Source organism: Gossypium arboreum, chromosome 13 (assembly GCF_025698485.1).
Source record: "Gossypium arboreum isolate Shixiya-1 chromosome 13, ASM2569848v2, whole genome shotgun sequence".
NCBI lineage: Eukaryota > Viridiplantae > Streptophyta > Magnoliopsida > Malvales > Malvaceae > Gossypium > Gossypium arboreum.
This window is the reverse complement of record NC_069082.1, coordinates 39,535,664-39,555,340: the sequence shown is the minus strand read 5'-3', so window position 1 is coordinate 39,555,340 and position 19,677 is coordinate 39,535,664.

The window sequence follows — 19,677 nt, the reverse complement described above, 5'->3', positions numbered from 1 at the left end:
ACAATTATAACACATACAAAAATAACCAAGTCCCCTATACATGCTATGACCTTAAGTATAAGAATTATCAATACCCAATTTGATAGTGTGATAGGTTCTCCGGTGACTTCCAACCCGAGCTAACTTGAGGACATTATAAACACAAAAAATAAACGAAGTAAGCTATATAGCTTAGTAAGTTGGTATGTAAATAATAAGAAATTTATTAACATGCTTTTACCATGTGACAGCCCAAAATTGACCCTAGTCGGAAGGTGGTCTCGGGACCACAAAACCGAGGCATAAAAATAATTAAAAATTTATTTTGATGCCTATAATATGTGTGTGCTCATGTATGACATTTTATGATGATTGATTTAGTGTTATAAGGGTGAATTCCACAAGAAAGGACTTAGTAATGAACTTTGAAAGTATGATAGGAAATGTGTGATGACTAATTAAAGCATGCATGCAAAATAATGGACTTGCATGTCAAATTCCCCTTTATAGGTGGTGGCCGGCCATGACAAGGAGGATGGGCTAAACATGTCATGAAACATGTTTTGTTGGTGCATTAGGGTGAAATAATAAACAAAGGTGTATGGGTGATAAAAAATGAAAAAAATGTGTGTAAGTGTGGTAATCCCCCATTGCCGTGAGTTGTAGAGAAGGAAAGAAAAAATTTTGTTCATCCTTTCTTTGAGCCAAAACTAAGGAAGAAGGAGGATTTTTGCTTCATGCTTGGTTTGGAAGAGATCTAGAAGGAGATTTGGCTAAGTTTGCATCAAGATTAAGGTATGTATGAGGTTGTGTTAGGAGTTTCATGCATGTTTTGGTTGCTAACTTGATGTGCATGTTAGCCATGGCTCAAATCTTTGTTAAGCCATGGAAATGGTATTTGGCCAAAGTTGTTATGGTGATAAAGCCATTGCATGCTAAGTGTGAAGTTTGATGATGATGCATGCAATGATGGATTGTCTACTCTTGAGTAAGATTTTGAGCTTTCTTTTGTTTTATCATGATTGAAGTTGAAAAGGAGCATGATTGTCATATTCGCCATGATGCATTCATGAGCATGGTTCATGCTTCTTGCATGTTAGTTAAAATTTGTGTTTTGGATGGCTATGGACACCTTGAAATTCGCCATGCTCATATATGTATATATATGTTTGCACATGATGTTTTGGTTATGAAGGAAGTGATGAATAAGTTTGTTTAAAGAAGAAGATGTTGAAGAATAATTGTGAAATTGTAAGCACATTCGCCTAGCACACATATGAGTGCTTGATGCTATATTGTAAGTTTTGAGCTACAATATGCAAAGCATTAACTAGTAAAATGCATGCTGTTTTGTGTGGTATTAAGTGCATAATTGGCCTCAACATGGACAAGTATATTCGGCCTTGGGTAGCCTATTGAAGGCCTTAGCTTTTCCTTGATGCTCGAATAAATTGTATTGAATTGCTTGATGTAGTATAAAATGTGCATGACCATTGTGTATTCAAGCTAAAGGGTGGCCATATGACCATTTAAATTCCTTGTCATATTCGCCATAAGCTAGCACAATGAGGTTTTGATAAATTGAATTTGTTTGAATTAGCTCAAGAGCTAAGAGGGCCACAATTGGACAAGGGAAGGAAAAAGTAATCGAATAGCCGTAAAAGCCGTTCGACAACATCCGAGGTAAGTCCTCAAGAAGTGACCTTACTTGAATTATGTGGAATGAAATATGGATGTATTGATTATTGATTTATGTGTGTATGAGTATTGAATGATACCCGGCTAAGTCCCGAAGGCGATTATGTTAGTGATTATAATTGTGTTTGAGCCTTAGTAACGAAAATAAATATGTATGTCCAATGATTATTGATGTATGTGTGCATGAGAAATTGAATGATATCCGGGCTAAGCCCAAGACAATTATGCTGGAAATTATAACCGGGTTAAGACCAAGGCAATTGTGCTAGTGGCTACATCCGGGCTAAGACCAAGGCATTCGTGCGAGTCATTCTATCCGGCTAAGACCAAGGCATTTGTGCAAATCGTGATATCCGGTTAAGTCCGTGAGGCCTTGGTGCGGGTTACCATAACCGGGCTATGTCCCAAGGCGATTGATCGAGTAGCGACATCCGGTTAAACTCGAAGGTATGTGATTTGAAAATTATAAGCTTGCTGGAAAATTTCAGCTAATGCACTTGTGAAATTTCCCAATGACAAGGTAAGTGCGGTGTGTGCTTTATGCGCTAGGAGTAAGAGCGTGTGAATATCCGCTCCTATAATGGAACGAGTTATCGGCCTTAATGAAGCCGTTATTTGTGTATGAACATAAGAGTTGGGATGGTGAAGTAAGTATGATTATCTGAATGTGCATTAATGAAATGATGCATTTAACTATGTGAATGTATTGCTGTAATTAGAGTTGATTATATTCCTTGAGACTTACTAAGCATAAAATGCTTACTCCATTGCTTTGGCTCTCGGTTTTCTAGATTTCGCTCGATAGCAATCGGATTCGGGATCGTTGAAGTCGAAGTCATCCACACTATCAAGCCCCCATTTTGGTATAAATTCTTGGTTGAACTTGAAATGGCATGTATAGGACTACCCTTGTTGGTTTAAATATGTTATGATGTATATGTATGCGGCCATGCGAAAATGGCTCGTAATAGTGAAGTATCAACTTAAACTATTTGCGGTTTGTATATATATATATGGTGTCATGATGTGACTATGAATTGGAAATGGGAATGTTGGTCACATGATCAGCCATTGGCATGGTTAAAATGATCATATGTGGACCTATGTAAGGCAAGACTAGTTGGTTCATGGAGACTACAAAATAGGTAAGACCTACCTTAAAAACAGATGCTGCCAGCTGCAGTAACGTGAATGTGAAAAATCACCAAAATTTGTAGGAATGGTATTAAATAGTGAATCAGCTATGTAAATGAACATTGATGAGTCTATTTTCATATGGAAGAAACGAAATGGTCATAGGAGTTACATGTTAAGAGATATTAAAGCTATTGTAAGACAGGGCCAGAACGGTTTCTGGGTTCCCTGTCGCAACTTTAAAATTTACTATAAATTATCCAGAAAGAATTAGGAGACATACCTTATATGTACAGATTCCATTTTGAGTCTAGTTTCATTAGAAACAAACGGAACCAGCATTAAAGCCCTGTACAGAGAGATATTCAAGTTATACCGCGCGAAGGTCAGAGCAGTCAATCCCTGTAACATGGGTGACTTTAACTAATAAACTGTACCAATTGGCCCGACCAAAATTCTAGAAATAAATCCATGGATGGATATATGAGTCTAAATTCAGGAAAATTTACGAAACCAGTTTCTGAGTTTTGAAACTCGAGATATGATTTTTAAGGCGACGGTGACGCAGTTTTTCCAGCCTGACTGAAATGTCCAATGGATGGGCAAAACAAGTGAACTTGGCTTGCTAACCCTCGTGTCCGACACGGCGATGGTCTCGGGTTCGGGTGTTACAATTTTATTGGTATCGAGCCACGGTTTAGTCGATTCTAGGACTACCGTGAGGTGTTTGGGGTCTAGCTATACATGCCATTTAATGATGAATCGATAGTGTGGTGATTTCGACAATTTGACTTTGAGTTTGTTTATAGCAATGGATCCCGATCCCAACCGAGCAATAGCTGATGATGTGGAGAGTGTGGCGCTGCTCCCGACAAGGGACAGCGCCGGCGGACTCTCAACCTATGGCCAGCAATCCGAATGATGAGGCTAGGCAAGCGTTTTATAGTGTGATGAACGAATGGTTTAATCAATACATTCGAACTAACACGGCTGTCCCACAACCTCCATTCCCGACAAATGCAACCCTCAGACCTACAATACCTCCGTGAATCGACCAAATAAGGTCAAGTAAGCCCCAATCGATAGGATTCGAAAACATGGGGCCACTGAATTTAAAGCTACGGATGATGATGATGCCGAACGAGCTGAATTTTGGTTGGACAACACTATCCGGTGCTCGATGAGCTATCTTGTACACCGATGAGTGCTTAAAGTGTACCATCTCCTTGCTACGTGATTCCACCTACTATTGGTGGAGTACTCGACTTCGTGGTACCTAGAGAGCAAGTGACTTGGGAATTCTTTCAAACCAAGTTCGAAAAAAAAAAAAGTATATCGATCGAGATTCATCGACCAAAAGTGAAGGAATTTCTTGATCTTAAGCAAGGTTCTATGTCGGTTACCGACTATGAACGAAAATTTGTGAGGCTTAGCCGATACACGCGAGAATGCATTTCGTCCGAAGCTATTATGTGTAAACGCTTCGAGGATGGGCTGAATGATGATATAAGGATGTTCGTTGGCATTCTCGAAATACGAGATCGTAGTACTTGTTGAGCGAGCTTGTAAAGTCGAAGAGCTTAGAAAGGAGAAACAAAAAGCTGATGTGGGAACCGGAGAATTCGAAGAGGTCCTCGGAAAGTCTCTTCAACAGCAACCAAGAGATTTCGAGATGATGTGAACCGGTCTAGAGGCACTTTGGGCTTTTCTAGACGAGGACGCGATCGACCCCCTGTGACCACACGAGTCACTTCGATCGCCGATGGTGGAAATGATCGCGAGAGAGAGGCGGAGTGTCAACATTGTGGCAAATGGCATTCGGGGAGCTGTTGGTTTCGTGATCGCTCCTGCTATAAGTGTGGATCGGCCGACCACTTTAGGAAGGATTGCCCGAGGATGCTTGAACAGAATGTGAGTCAGAGTGGAAACTCGGGTGCTACCATCGCCGAGGTAGGCCACCTAGAAATATGGGCAATGTCGGTGGCGGTCGAGAGGATCTAGAGATGCTACCATCGATCCGAGGCTCGTGCTCTGCGAGGAGTTATGCCATCACGCGCACGCCGAGGATCTTGCCTCTCCGGATGTCATTACGGTGCTTTCACTCTTTTCAATACTAATGTGATTGCTTTGATTGACCCCGGTTCTACTCAATCTTATATATGTGAAACCTTAGCATCCAAGAAGACTTTGCCTATTGAGTCTCATCGAGTTTGTAATTCGGTGTCAAACCCTTGGGTCATTACGTGCTTGTCAACAAAGTGTGCAAGAAAAGTCCCCTAGTGTTCCGAGGTTCTTGTTTCCGGCGGACTTGATGCTTTTGCCGTTCGATGAATTGACGTTATTCTTGGTTTGAATGGGTTGACCATGCACGATGTTGTCGTAAATTGCAAAAGCAAGACTATCGATTTGAGGTGCACGAATAACGAGATAATTCGGGTTAAGTCTACGGACTTAAAGGGTTGCCACCGTAATATCGCAATGTTGGCCGAAAATATGTAAGAAAAGAGTGCGGCGTACCTTGCGACGTGCTTTCGATGACAAGGAATCGAAAAGAAACCCGAATCGTGTGCGTGGTTTCGAATACCCGGATGTTTTCCGAAGAATTGCGGGTTTACCACTGTTCGGAAATAGAATTTGGCATCGAATTGGTACCGGTACCACTCCAATTTCGATAGCTCCGTATCGTATGGCACCAACGAATTAAAGGAGTTGGAAGCTCGATTACAAGAATTGGTGGATAGAGGTTTTGCTCGCCCGAGTTTTTCGCCTTAGGGTGCGCCGGTGTTGTTCGTGAAAAGAAGGATGGAACCATGCGGTGTGCATCGATTATCGTCGACTTAATAAAGCGATAATAAAGAACAAATATCCGTTGCCACGTATCGATGACTTGTTCGATCAACTAAAGGAGCCTCGGTGTTCTCGAAAATAGATTTGAGATCGGGCTATTATCAATTGCGAATCCGAGATTCGGATGTACCCAAGAGCGCCTTGAGCGAGATATGGTCACTATGAGTTCCTAGTGATGCCGTTTGGGCTCACTAATGCCCTGCGGTATTTATGGATTTAATGAATCGGATCTTTAGACCATATTTGGATCGATTCGTAGTCGTGTTCATTGATGACATCTTGGTCTATTCAAGAAATGAGACCGAACATCTTGAACACTGCGGTTAGTCTTTGCAAATTTTACGGGATAAGCAATTATATGCTAAGTTCAGCAAGTGTGAGTTACGGTTAAGAGAGGTTAGCTTCTTGGGTCATGTGGTATCTCGATCGGGTATTCGAGTCGACCGAATAAAATTTCAGCCATACTTAATTGGAAGCCTCAGAAATATTCTTGAGGTTCGAGCTTTTGGGGCTTAGGTTATTACCGACGATTTGTAAAGGCTTCTCAACGATAGCCACGCCGATGACGGCTTACTCCAAAAGGATGTTAAGTTCGAATGGATTTGAGAAATGCCAAAAAGTTTCGATCAATGAAAACTTATTTGGTGAAGCCCCAATTCTAGTGCAACCCGAGTCCGGCAAAGAGCTTGTCATCTATAGCGACGCCTCTCTACTTGGGTTAGGTTGCGTATTAATGCAAGAAGGTCGAGTTGTGGCCTATGCGTCGAGGCAATTAAAGCCACATGAGAAAAATTATCCGACTCATGATCTCGAATTGGCCGCCATCGTATTCGCCTTAAAGATTTGGTGACATTACTTATTTGGTGAAAGGTGCCATGTATACTCGGATCACAAAAGTCTCAAATATTTGATGATCCAAAGAGACTTAAATCTGCGACAAAGACGTTGGCTCGAGCTGTTAAAGGATTACGAATGGTCATTGACTATCACCGGGAAAGGCGAATGTGGTTGCGGATGCCTTGAGTCGTAAATCATTATTCGCTTCTGAGCGATGAACGTGCACTTGTGCATTCGATCCGATAGTGTGTTAGTAGCTGAATTGAAAGCCAAACCATTATTGATACATCAAATTCGAGAAGCTCGAGAAAGTCGACGACGAGTTGGTCGCAAAACAATTTGAGTGTGTTCCAAACAAGGATTCGAGTTTCAAATCGATGATGACGATTGTTTGAGGTTCAAAAGTCGTCTGTGTGTTCCAAAGAATTGAACTCATTTCGATAATTTGAATGAAGCCCATTGTAGCCGAATGGCAATCCACCGGGAGTACGAAGATGTACAATGATTTGAAACGTCGGTTTTGGTGGCATGGTATGAAGCGAGACATCTCCGACTTTGTTTGAGATGTTTAATATGTCAACAAGTGAAAGCGGAACATCGGTGCCTTGAGATTACTTGACCAATCACGATACCCGAGTGGAAATGGGATCGAGTCACAATGGACTTTGTATCCGGACCGCCATTGTCGCAAGTAAGAAGGATGCGTTTGGGTCGTGGTAGATCGATTGACTAAGTCGGCCCACTTTGTCCCCGTGACGCACGGATTTTCAATTGACAAATTATTTGAATTGTACGTTTCTCGTTGTGAGATTACACGGGTGCCTATTTCCATCGTGTCGGATAGAGATCCGAGATTTACCTCGCGATTTTGGAAAAAGTTGCAAGAAGCTTTGGGTACCAAGTTGCATTTCAGACCGCCTTTCACCCCAAACCGATGGTCAATCCGAGCGGATAATTCGGATACTTGAGGATATGTTAAGATGTTGCGTCCTCGAGTTTAGTGGTTTATGGGAAGCGGTATTTGCCGTTGATTGAATTCGCTTACAACAAACTTTCAATCAAGTATTAAGATGGCACCCTACGAGGCCTTGTGCGGTCGTAAATGCCGTACACCATTGTTTTTGATGAGCTCGGTGAAAGCAAGATTTTCGGTGGATTTGATTAGGGATGAATGAAAGTGAAAGTAATCCGTGAAAGTCCGAAGATAGCCTCCGATCGTTAGAAGTCGTCGCGGACTGAAGCGTAAGGATATCGAGTATCGTGGGTGATAAAGTGTTTCTCAAGGTATCGCCTTGGAAAAAGATACTCAGATTCTACCGTAAGGGCAAGTTGAGCTGAGGTTCGTTGGGCCATATGAGATATCCGAGCGAGTAGATCCAGTGGCATATCGTTTGATTTTGCCCCTTGAACTCGAAAAGGTTCACGATGTCTTTCACGTTTCGATGCTTTGACACTATAGATCCGATCCATCGCACATGATTAGTCCATCAGAAATTGAAATTCAAGCTAATATGAGTTATGAGGAAGAACCGATTCGTATCCTATCACGAGAAGTGAAAGAGTTGTGAAACAAGCGGGTTCCGCTAGTAAAAGTGTTATGGCTCAAGCACGGGATAGAAGAAGCTACTTGGGAGACCGAGAACTCTATGAAAGAGCGATATCCAAACCTATTTACGGTAAGATTTTGGGACGAAAATTTCTTAAGTGGGGAGAGTTGTGACACCCAAAATTGACCCTAGTCGGAAGGTGGTCTCGGGACCACAAAACCGAGGCATAAAAATAATTAAAATTTATTTTGATGCCTATAATATGTGTGTGCTCATGTATGACATTTTATGATGATTGATTTAGTGTTATAAGGGTGAATTCCACAAGAAAGGACTTAGTAATGAACTTTGAAAGTATGATAGGAAATGTGTGATGACTAATTAAAGCATGCATGCAAAATAATGGACTTGCATGTCAAATTCCCCCTTTATAGGTGGTGGCCGGCCATGACAAGGGAGGATGGGCTAAACATGTCATGAAACATGTTTTGTTGGTGCATTAGGGTGAAATAATAAACAAAGGTGTATGGGTGATAAAAAATGAAAAAAATGTGTGTGAGTGTGGTAATCCCCCATTGCCGTGAGTTGTAGAGAAGGAAAGAAAAAATTTTGTTCATCCTTTCTTTGAGCCAAAACTAAGGAAGAAGGAGGATTTTGCTTCATGCTTGGTTTGGAAGAGATCTAGAAGGAGATTTGGCTAAGTTTGCATCAAGATTAAGGTATGTATGAGGTTGTGTTAGGAGTTTCATGCATGTTTTGGTTGCTAACTTGATGTGCATGTTAGCCATGGCTCAAATCTTTGTTAAGCCATGGAAATGGTATTTGGCCAAAGTTGTTATGGTGATAAAGCCATTGCATGCTAAGTGTGAAGCTTGATGATGATGCATGCAATGATGGATTGTCTACTCTTGAGTAAGATTTTGAGCTTTCTTTTGTTTTATCATGATTGAAGTTGAAAAGGAGCATGATTGTCATATTCGGCCATGATGCATTCATGAGCATGGTTCATGCTTCTTGCATGTTAGTTAAAATTTGTGTTTTGGATGGCTATGGACACCTTGAAATTGCCATGCTCATATATGTATATATATGTTTGCACATGATGTTTTGGTTATGAAGGAAGTGATGAATAAGTTTGTTTAAAGAAGAAGATGTTGAAGAATAATTGTGAAATTGTAAGCACATTGCCTAGCACACATATGAGTGCTTGATGCTATATTGTAAGTTTTGAGCTACAATATGCAAAGCATTAACTAGTAAAATGCATGTTGTTTTGTGTGGTATTAAGTGCATAATTGGCCTCAACATGGACAAGTATATTCGGCCTTGGGTAGCCTATTGAAGGCCTTAGCTTTTCCTTGATGCTCGAATAAATTGTATTGAATTGCTTGATGTAGTATAAAATGTGCATGACCATTGTGTATTCAAGCTAAAGGGTGGCCATATGACCATTTAAATTCCTTGTCATATTCGGCCATAAGCTAGCACAATGAGGTTTTGATAAATTGAATTTGTTTGAATTAGCTCAAGAGCTAAGAGGGCCACAATTGGACAAGGGGAAGGAAAAAGTAATCGAATAGCCGTAAAAGCCGTTCGACAACATCCGAGGTAAGTCCTCAAGAAGTGACCTTACTTGAATTATGTGGAATGAAATATGGATGTATTGATTATTGATTTATGTGTATGAGTATTGAATGATACCCGGGCTAAGTCCCGGCGATTATGTTAGTGATTATAATTGTGTTTGAGCCTTAGTAACGAAAATAAATATGTATGTCCAATGATTATTGATGTATGTGTGCATGAGAAATTGAATGATATCCGGGCTAAGCCCCAAGACAATTATGCTGGAAATTATAACCGGGTTAAGACCAAGGCAATTGTGCTAGTGGCTACATCCGGCTAAGACACGAAGGCATTCGTATGAGTCATTCTATCCGGCTAAGACCAAGGCATTTGTGCAAATCGTGATATCCGGGTTAAGTCCGTGAGGCCTTGGTGCGGGTTACCATAACGGGCTATGTCCCAAGGCGATTGATCGAGTAGCGACATCCGGTTAAACTCCGAAGGTATGTGATTTGAAAATTATAAGCTTGCTGGAAAATTTCAGCTAATGCACTTGTGAAATTTCCCAATGACAAGGTAAGTGCGGTGTGCTTTATGCGCTAGGAGTAAGAGCGTGTGAATATCCGCTCCTATGATGGAACGAGTTATCGGCCTTAATGAAGCCGTTATTTGTGTATGAACATAAGAGTTGGGATGGTGAAGTAAGTATGATTATGTGAATGTGCATTAATGAAATGATGCATTTAACTATGTGAATGTATTGCTGTAATTAGAGTTGATTATATTCCTTGAGACTTACTAAGCATAAAAATGCTTACTCCATTGCTTTGGCTCTCGGTTTTCTAGATTTTGCTCGATAGCAATCGGATTCGGGATCGTTGAAGTCGAAGTCATCCACACTATCAAGCCCCATTTTGGTATAAATTCTTGGTTGAACTTGAAATGGCATGTATAGGACTACCCTTGTTGGTTTAAATATGTTATGATGTATATGTGTACGGCCATGCGAAAATGGCTCGTAATAGTGAAGTATCAACTTAAACTATTTGCGGTTTGTATATATATATATGGTGTCATGATGTGACTATGAATTGGAAATGGGAATGTTGGTCACATGATCAGCCATTGGCATGGTTAAAATGATCATATGTGGACCTATGTAAGGCAAGACTAGTTGGTTCATGGAGACTACAAAATAGGTAAGACCTACCTTAAAACAGATGCTGCCAGCTGCAGTAACGTGAATGTGAAAAATCACCAAAATTTGTAGGAATGGTATTAAATAGTGAATCAGCTATGTAAATGAACATTGATGAGTCTATTTTCATATGGAAGAAACGAAATGGTCATAGGAGTTACATGTTAAGAGATATTAAAGCTATTGTAAGACAGGGCCAGAACGGTTTCTGGGTTCCCTGTCGCAACTTTAAAATTTACTATAAATTATCCAGAAATAATTAGGAGACATACCTTATATGTACAGATTCCATTTTGAGTCTAGTTTCATTAGAAACAAACGGCACCAACATTAAAGCCCTGTACAGAGAGATATTCAAGTTATACCGCGCGAAGGTCAGAGCAGTCAATCCCTGTAACATGGGTGACTTTAACTAATAAACTGTACCAATTGGCCCGACCAAAATTCTAGAAATAAATCCATGGATGGATATATGAGTCTAAATTCAGGGAAAATTTACGAAACCAGTTTCTGAGTTTTGAAACTCGAGATATGATTTTTAAGGCGACGGTGACGCAGTTTTTCCAGCCTGACTGGAAATGTCCAATGGATGGGCAAAACAAGTGAACTTGGCTTGCTAACCCCTCGTGTCCGACACCGGCGATGGTCTCGGGTTCGGGGTGTTACATACCAATTCTCACAATATGTTCTCAAGATAATACAATCATAATTGCACATAGTTCCACTATTTACTCTTGTTCATCTCAAGCTGTCTACTCGAGTCACAGTTACTAAATTATTTATATCTTGAGCTACTGAACTCCAAATTAAGATGCTCTAATTTTCACTGAAACTAGACTCACATATCTTCTTACCATAAAAATTTTCAGAATTTTTGGTCTCGCCAATAAGTTCATTTTATTCTTTAAATTCTCCCCTGTTTCGATGTACGACAGTTCTGACCCCTCTTCACTAAAAATTAATTATCTCCTCATACGGGATTCAGATGATGTTCTTATTTGTTTCTTTTGAAAATATCTCATTAATAATTATAACAATATAAATTATAACTCATAATTATTTTTGTACAATTTATAATGATTTTCTCAAATCAGAACAAGGGATTTCGAAATCATTCTGACCCTATCTCACAAAAATTCAAATACCTCGTAATATGAAATTCTTTTGCTTACAACATTTCTTTTATGTTTATATAGACTCAATAAGATTTAATTTGATATCTTATTAAACCTCTAATTCACTTTCCACCATTTTTGATGATTTTTTTCAAAGTCACACAACTGCTGCTGCCAAAACAGTTTTATTGCTCATTTTATTCTCTCACGTTCTCTTTGTATTAACTTTCATTCAACATTCACATAGATTTTGTACTTATAACCTGTATCACTTAAATCAATTATACTTTATTTTTATTATCCTGGCTATGTCAGTTGATACACTTAAACCTCAACGAAAATGCATTTCAATTCAACATCAAATAATATTATTAGTTCATAATTCTTTCACATTTAATCATCACATAGTAATATTCGTTTACACTTAGTCATTTCCCGTTGAAAACATCAGAATAATAACGGATACATGGTGGCCTTCACATAGTACCACCCTTGTAGCCAAAGCTATTTTATTCACAAAGTGGCCTTCACATAGTACCACACTTGTGTCCAAAGCTATTTTATTCACAAAGTGGCCTTCACATAGTACCACACTTGTGTCCAAAGCTATTATATTCACGAAGTGGCCTTTATTAGTACCACACTTGTGTCCAAAGCTATTTTTATTCCTAAGGTTCAACTAGGAAATTTCTCACTTAGCCCAATGCCATGGACTTATTTCACTTAGATGCCATGGACTTATTTCACTTAGCACATTGCCATGGACTTATTTCACTTAGATGCCATGGTCTTATTTCACTTAGCACAATGTCGTATCCTAGATATGGTCTTACATACGAATCACTATTTCACTTAGCACATTGCCATGGTCTAACCATGTTCTTTTACCGTCAATACATATTTCACTACGCAACAATCGTGATCGATCCTGTGTTTTTACTCAATTCGAACATTTACTTTAATTTTCACAATTTAATCAAATATATAATAATATTGCATAATTAACACAAATTAATAACGTTTATTAACATACAAACTTACCTCGACCTAAAATGACGAAAAGGACTAAATCGTCTAATACTCATTTTCCCCTATTCTAAGTCCAAACTTTGTTTTTCTTGATCTATAATGTCACATTCGACTTATTAAATTATTATACTATTCAAATCAGTCCAAAAATCATATTATGGAAAAATTACATTTTTTCCCCTAAAGTTTCACATATTTACAAATTTGCCCCTAGGCTCGTAAAATGAAATATATCCATTTTTCTCAATACCTAAGCCTAGCCAATTCATATTCTCTCTTATAGCAGCCCACATTTTTTCACTAAATCACATTTCCTACACATATTTTGCAACTTTTACAAATAGGTCCTTTTATGAAATTTCATAAAAAATCACTTAGTAAAAGTTGTTTATCACAATCCAAACTTTAATATTCGTTTATAAAACATCAAAATACATGTATTTCATCCATGGGTAAATTTTAAACACAAACTCTAGCTCAAAATAATGGTAGAAATAGCTAAACCGAGTTACGAGGATTTCAAAATTGTAAAAATTATTAAAAACGGGGCTAAAACGGACTTACAATCGAGCTTAGAAGCTGGAAAAACCCTAGCCATGGTTTCCCCTTGTGAAATTCGGCCATGGGGTTGAAGATGGACAAAGATTGGCTTTTAATTTTGTTTTTAATTCATTTTAATTACTAAATGACCAAAATTTCCCTAACTTAAAAATATTCTATTTCACCTATTTCATGTCCATTTTTGTCCAAAAAATTAACCAACAGTCTATTTACCATTTAAAGACCTCCAATTGAAAATTTCATAACAATTGGACACCTCTAACATGTAGAACTCAACTTTTGCACTTTTTACAATTTAGTCCTTTTGACTAAATTGAGTGCCCAAACGTCAAAATTTTCGAACGAAATTTTCACGAAGTCAATCTGTGAAATCGTAGACCATAAAAATATAATAAAAGTAATTTTTTTTCTTTCCAGATTTGTGGTCCCGAAACCACTGTTCTGACTAGGCCCAAAATCGGGCTGTTACAACTCTCGCTCCCTTTAGGGATTTTTGTCCCCAAAAATCTTACCAGAAGAAATTGATTTCAACTATCATTGTAACACCCCGAACCCGAGACCATCGCCGGTGTCGGACACGAGGGGTTAGCAAGCCAAGTTCACTTGTTTTGCCCATCCATTGGACATTTCCAGTCAGGCTGGAAAAACTGCGTCACTGTCGCCTTAAAAATCATATCTCGAGTTTCAAAACTCGGAAACTGGTTTCATAAATTTTCCCTGAATTTAGACTCATATATCCATCCATGGATTTATTTCTAGAATTTTTGGTCGGGCCAATTGGTACAGTTTATTAGTTAAAGTCACCCATGTTACAGGGATCGACTGCTCTGACCTTCGCGCGGTATAACTTGAATATCTCTCTGTACAGGGATTTAATGCTGGTTCCGTTTGTTTCTAATGAAACTAGACTCAAAATGGAATCTGTACATATAAGGTATGTCTCCTAATTCTTTTGGATAATTTATAGTGAATTTTAAAGTTGCGACAGGGAACCCAGAAACCATTCTGGCCCTGTCTCACAATAGCTTTAATATCTCTTAACCTGTAACTCCTATGACCATTTCGTTTCTTCCATAAGAAAATAGACTCATCAAGGTTAATTTACATAGCTTATTCACTATTTAATTGCATTCCTATGAATTTTGGTGATTTTTCACATTCACGCCACTGCAGCTGGCAGCATCTGTTTTTAAGGTAGGGCTTACCTATTTGGTAGTCTCCATGAATCAACTAGTCTTGCATACATAGGTTCATATATGACCATTTTAACCATGCCAATGGCTGATCATATGACCAACATTCCCATTTATACACATTCTTACTTCACACTTCATCATTATATAATTTCACAAAGTATCAATCAATTCAATAACTGAAATTCATTAGTCGATTGAGCGAATGTTGCTCAAACATGTCGACTTTCCAATGCACATATAACGTACCTTATCCTTTGGGCTTTTCGAGTGTACTGATTGAATTCATTACAGCAACCAACACTCACCTCCAGCCCAAGATTCTTGAATATAACCGGATATAATCCGTGCACAAATGCCTTGGTCTTAGCCCGGCTAGAATAACTCGCACGAATGCCTTGGTCTTAGCCCGGATATAGCCACTAGCACAATTGCCTTGGTCTTAACCGGATATAATTTCAGCATAATTGTCTTCGGGCTTAGCCGGATATCATTCAATTTCTCATGCACACATACATCAATAATCATTGGACATACATATTTCATTTTCGTTACTAAGGCTCAAACACAATTATAATCATTAGCATATTCGCCTTGGGACTTAGCCGGGTGGAATTCAAATACTCATACACACATAATCAATAATCATACACATCCATATTTCATCTCACATAATTCAAGTAAGGTCACTTCTTGAGGACTTACCTCGGATGTTGTCGAACGGCTTTTTCGGCTATTCGATCACCTTTTCCTTCCCTTGTCCAATTGTGGCCCTCTTAGCTCTTGAGCTAATTCAAACAAATTCAATTTATTAAAACCTCATTGTGCTTGCTTATGGCGAATATGACAAGGATTTTAAATGGTCATATGGCCACTCTTTAGCTTGAATACACAATGGTCATGCACATTTTATACTACATCAAGCAATTCAATACAATTTATTTGGGCATCAAGGAAATGCTAAGGCCTTCAATAGGCTACCCAAGGCGAATATTCATGTACATGTTGAGGTCAATTTTGCACTTAATACCTCACAAAAACAGCATGCAATTTACTAATTAATGCTTTGCACATTGTGGCCCAAAACTTATAATATAGCATCAAGCACTTATATGTGTGCTAGGCGAATTGTGCTTGCAATTTCACAAGCATTCTTCCACATTTTCTTCTTTAAACCAATATATTCATCACTTAGTTCATAACCAAACATAATGTGCAATCATATATATGCATGTATGAGCATGGCGAATTTTCAAGGTGTCCATAGCCATCCAAAACACAAATTTTAACTAACATGCAAGAAGCATGAATCATGCTCAAGAATGCATCATGGCGAATATGACAATCATGCTCCTTTTCAACTTCAATCATGATAAAACAAAGAGAAAACTCAAAGTCTTACTCAAGAGTAGACAATCCATCTTTGCATGCATCATCATCAAGCTTCACACTTAGCATGCAATGGCTTTATCACTATAACAACTTTGGCCAAATACCATTTCCATGGCATAACAAAGATTTGAGCCATGGCTAACATGCACATCAAGTTAGCAACCAAAACATGCATGAAACTCCCAACACAACCTCATACATACCTTAATCTTGATGCAAATTTAGCCAAATCACCTTCTAGATCTCTTCTAAACAAAGGAAATGAAGCAAAATCCTTCTTCCTCTTAGTATTTTCGGCCAAAAGGGAGAGAGCAAGCATGAACAAATTTTTTGTTTTCTCTTCTTGGTTGCACGGCAATGGGGTATGCTACTCTCTCACACATTTTTTTTTCATTCTTTTCTTACCCATGCTTATTTGTTTACTATTTCTCCCTAATGCCTAACAAAACATGTTTCATGACATGTTTAACCCATATCTCTTTGTCATGGCGGCCATTACTTGTAAAAGGGGAATTTGACATGCAAGTCCATTATTTTGCATGCATGCTTTAATTAGTCATCACCCTTTCCCTATCGTATTTTCAAAGTTCACTACTAAGTCCTTTCTAGTGGAATTCACCTTTATAACACTAAATCAATCATCAAAAAATGTCATACATGAATACACACATATTATAGGCATCGAAATAAATTTTAAATTATTGTTATGCCTCGGTTTTGTGGTCCCGAAACCACATTCCGGCTAAGGTCTATTTTGGGCTGTCACAATCATGAATCACTTTCACTAATTTTCCTAGAATTACAAATCATATCAACCTTGTATATCTCTTTCTAATCACCTTTGAACTTTAACACACAGTGTCGGAGCATATCGTCAAAGTTTTGAATTACTTTCTCAGACTTATTACCGATTTGCAGGTGTATTACCATGCCAAGATGCAACTGCGTACTCATAGTTTCCTGTAGCTCTTTCCTTAATTGGGATATAGCCCTCGGATCTCTATCAGTAATAATGGAGACTGATACTTCACATAATCGAATAATCCCAGAAACATCTTACTTGGCTGGCTTGTTAAACAAGAAATCTGTACATGATCGATCAATCACAATTCGATAACATCTTTTTTTCTGGAGATAAAGATAATTCAGATACAAAATCTATAGTAATTCTATCTCATTTCACATCAAGGTTATCATCGACTACAATAGACCTGAATGCTCTTGATATTTGACTTTTATCCATTATCAAAGCAACAACTGAACATAAACTCACAAAAATATCAGGTTACATACTCAATCACCAAAACATCTATTTCAAATAACTCCACATTTTTATTACTCCCAAAATGAGCCAACGAGCTACTACTGAGCCTCGTACAAAAATTTCAAGCATAAACTTTGGATTCATCTACACGCAATTTCTATCTCAGAACAATAACATCAATCATCAGGTCAGACTTGAAATTCAGAATCAAAAATCGACTCGTACTGAACTCGTTTAACTTGCCATTCATTAGCACATTTTTGAGATTCTCAATCTTGCAATGAAAACATCGCTTTAGCTTTTAATCTAGCTAAACATCGCTTTAGCTTTTAATCTAACTAAAATTAGATCATCATTAGTTAAGATCAATCGTGTAACCCACTCACAAAATAAACAAAGATTTTTCCATTCAGTATCTATAACTATATCTGCTTCCCCAGAGATTAATTAATAACTACTCACGATCTTTCAATAGTTCAAGTCTTTAAGACTATCTTAACTTTATATCTTTCTATGACATTTGATACTTTAATTCTTGAAATAAGGGAACATGTGACACTTTTCATCGATTAAACGATATCACCAAATTCTCAATACGGACATAAAAGTGGCCTTCTCTAAATCACTGGTCGAATAGTTCTTTTCGTATGAAAACATGAACCATCACTTTACATTCTAGTAATGAAACACATTCCAATCCATTCAATAGTGCATCACAAAAATTCATAAATTCATTACTCAATTCAAACTGAACTCAGAACCAGAGCTTCGGTTAATAATATCTTCAACTGTTTTCAACTTGGCTAACATGCATAGACCATCCAAGTTTTCATAAATGTGATAACCATATCATTCAGAAAAACTTTAACTCATAATAACATCATTAGATTAGAACAAATCTAATACGTATATCTCGGTATCATACTCTCTAGAATATCAATCCTTCATTCAGACTGTCCATCAATATACTCGTGAATGCACAAAATTTATTACCATAACTAAGGATACTTTAACTACATGTAACTCAAATCACATTTCAACTGACCAGCTCACTCTGATAAAAACAGTTGATTCAATTTCGACTATCAAATAATAACATAACAAAATGCTCCTTTCTTCACACTATTAAAACAACTCAAACACACAATCTTTCAAAATTCTCTTATCATGCTAATCAAAGACCTTTACGACTACATTTGCTCAAGGAAACAAAATATCTCGATTGAACTCATTGAATTTAATTAAGCTTACCTAATGAACCATTTGAGTTTGAGCTTTCACTATCCATACCTCTTCCGATAGGAATTCTTTTTACAAAAATTTAAGGAATCCTGATGCCAGAATCACCATGTTCCTGTGATCAAACTGGGATAACATCCATAACAGACATAACCATCACAAGTTAAAGAATACACATACTAAAAGTCCGAGAACACAATTCAGAAGGAAATAATAATAAAGACCATGATGGTTCCTCAGAGAAATCCAGAAGAAAATTATGCTTACACGTTCTGGAATCAATTGTAACAAAGGTAACATATTTACAATTATACATATCTTAACTAAATCAATGCTCAGTAGTAGCAGAAGTATAGCCTCACATAATTTTCACCATTTACTTTTCATACCAAACATATTAGAATAGACTCCAAAAAGAACAGTAAGATATACTAATCATCAATCAGCCAAACCACAGTGCTTTCATCTAAAATTATTATCAGCCCTCATTTTCATACGGTAAGAATTTCATCAAATAATGAACAATCACACATATATATAATACCTAGAAGAGATCATCATAATCTACTCAATCACTATTGTCATACTCAGACATCTTTAAAAGTCGTAATTCGTTTCTCTGACCATTTCTGTCATTACCAATGTAATAGCTTGGCTTAGACCCTAGTTAGAATAGTGGTTTTGGGACCACAAATCCAAGTCAAAAAAATATTTTAATATTATTTTCCATCCTTATTATATGTGAATTGATATCTGTGAAAATTTTGTATGAAAATTTTACCATTTGTTTGTTTAATTTGCAAAAAGGACCTAATCGCGTAAAATGTAAAATTGGCTAGCTATTTGTTAAAAGTGCCTATTTGTTATGGATTATTATTTTTGAGGTCCTTATATGGTTATTTGACCATGAAATGCATTAAATGACTTATTTGGACATTATATAACGGTTTATTAATGTTTTAATGTAAGGGCAAAATGGTAAACGAATTAATAATGTTGATTTAGTTAAACAAAACATGAAATAAGGCCATTTTGTGTTCATGTCGCCGAAAATTGAAGGAGAAAAAGAAAGAAAAAC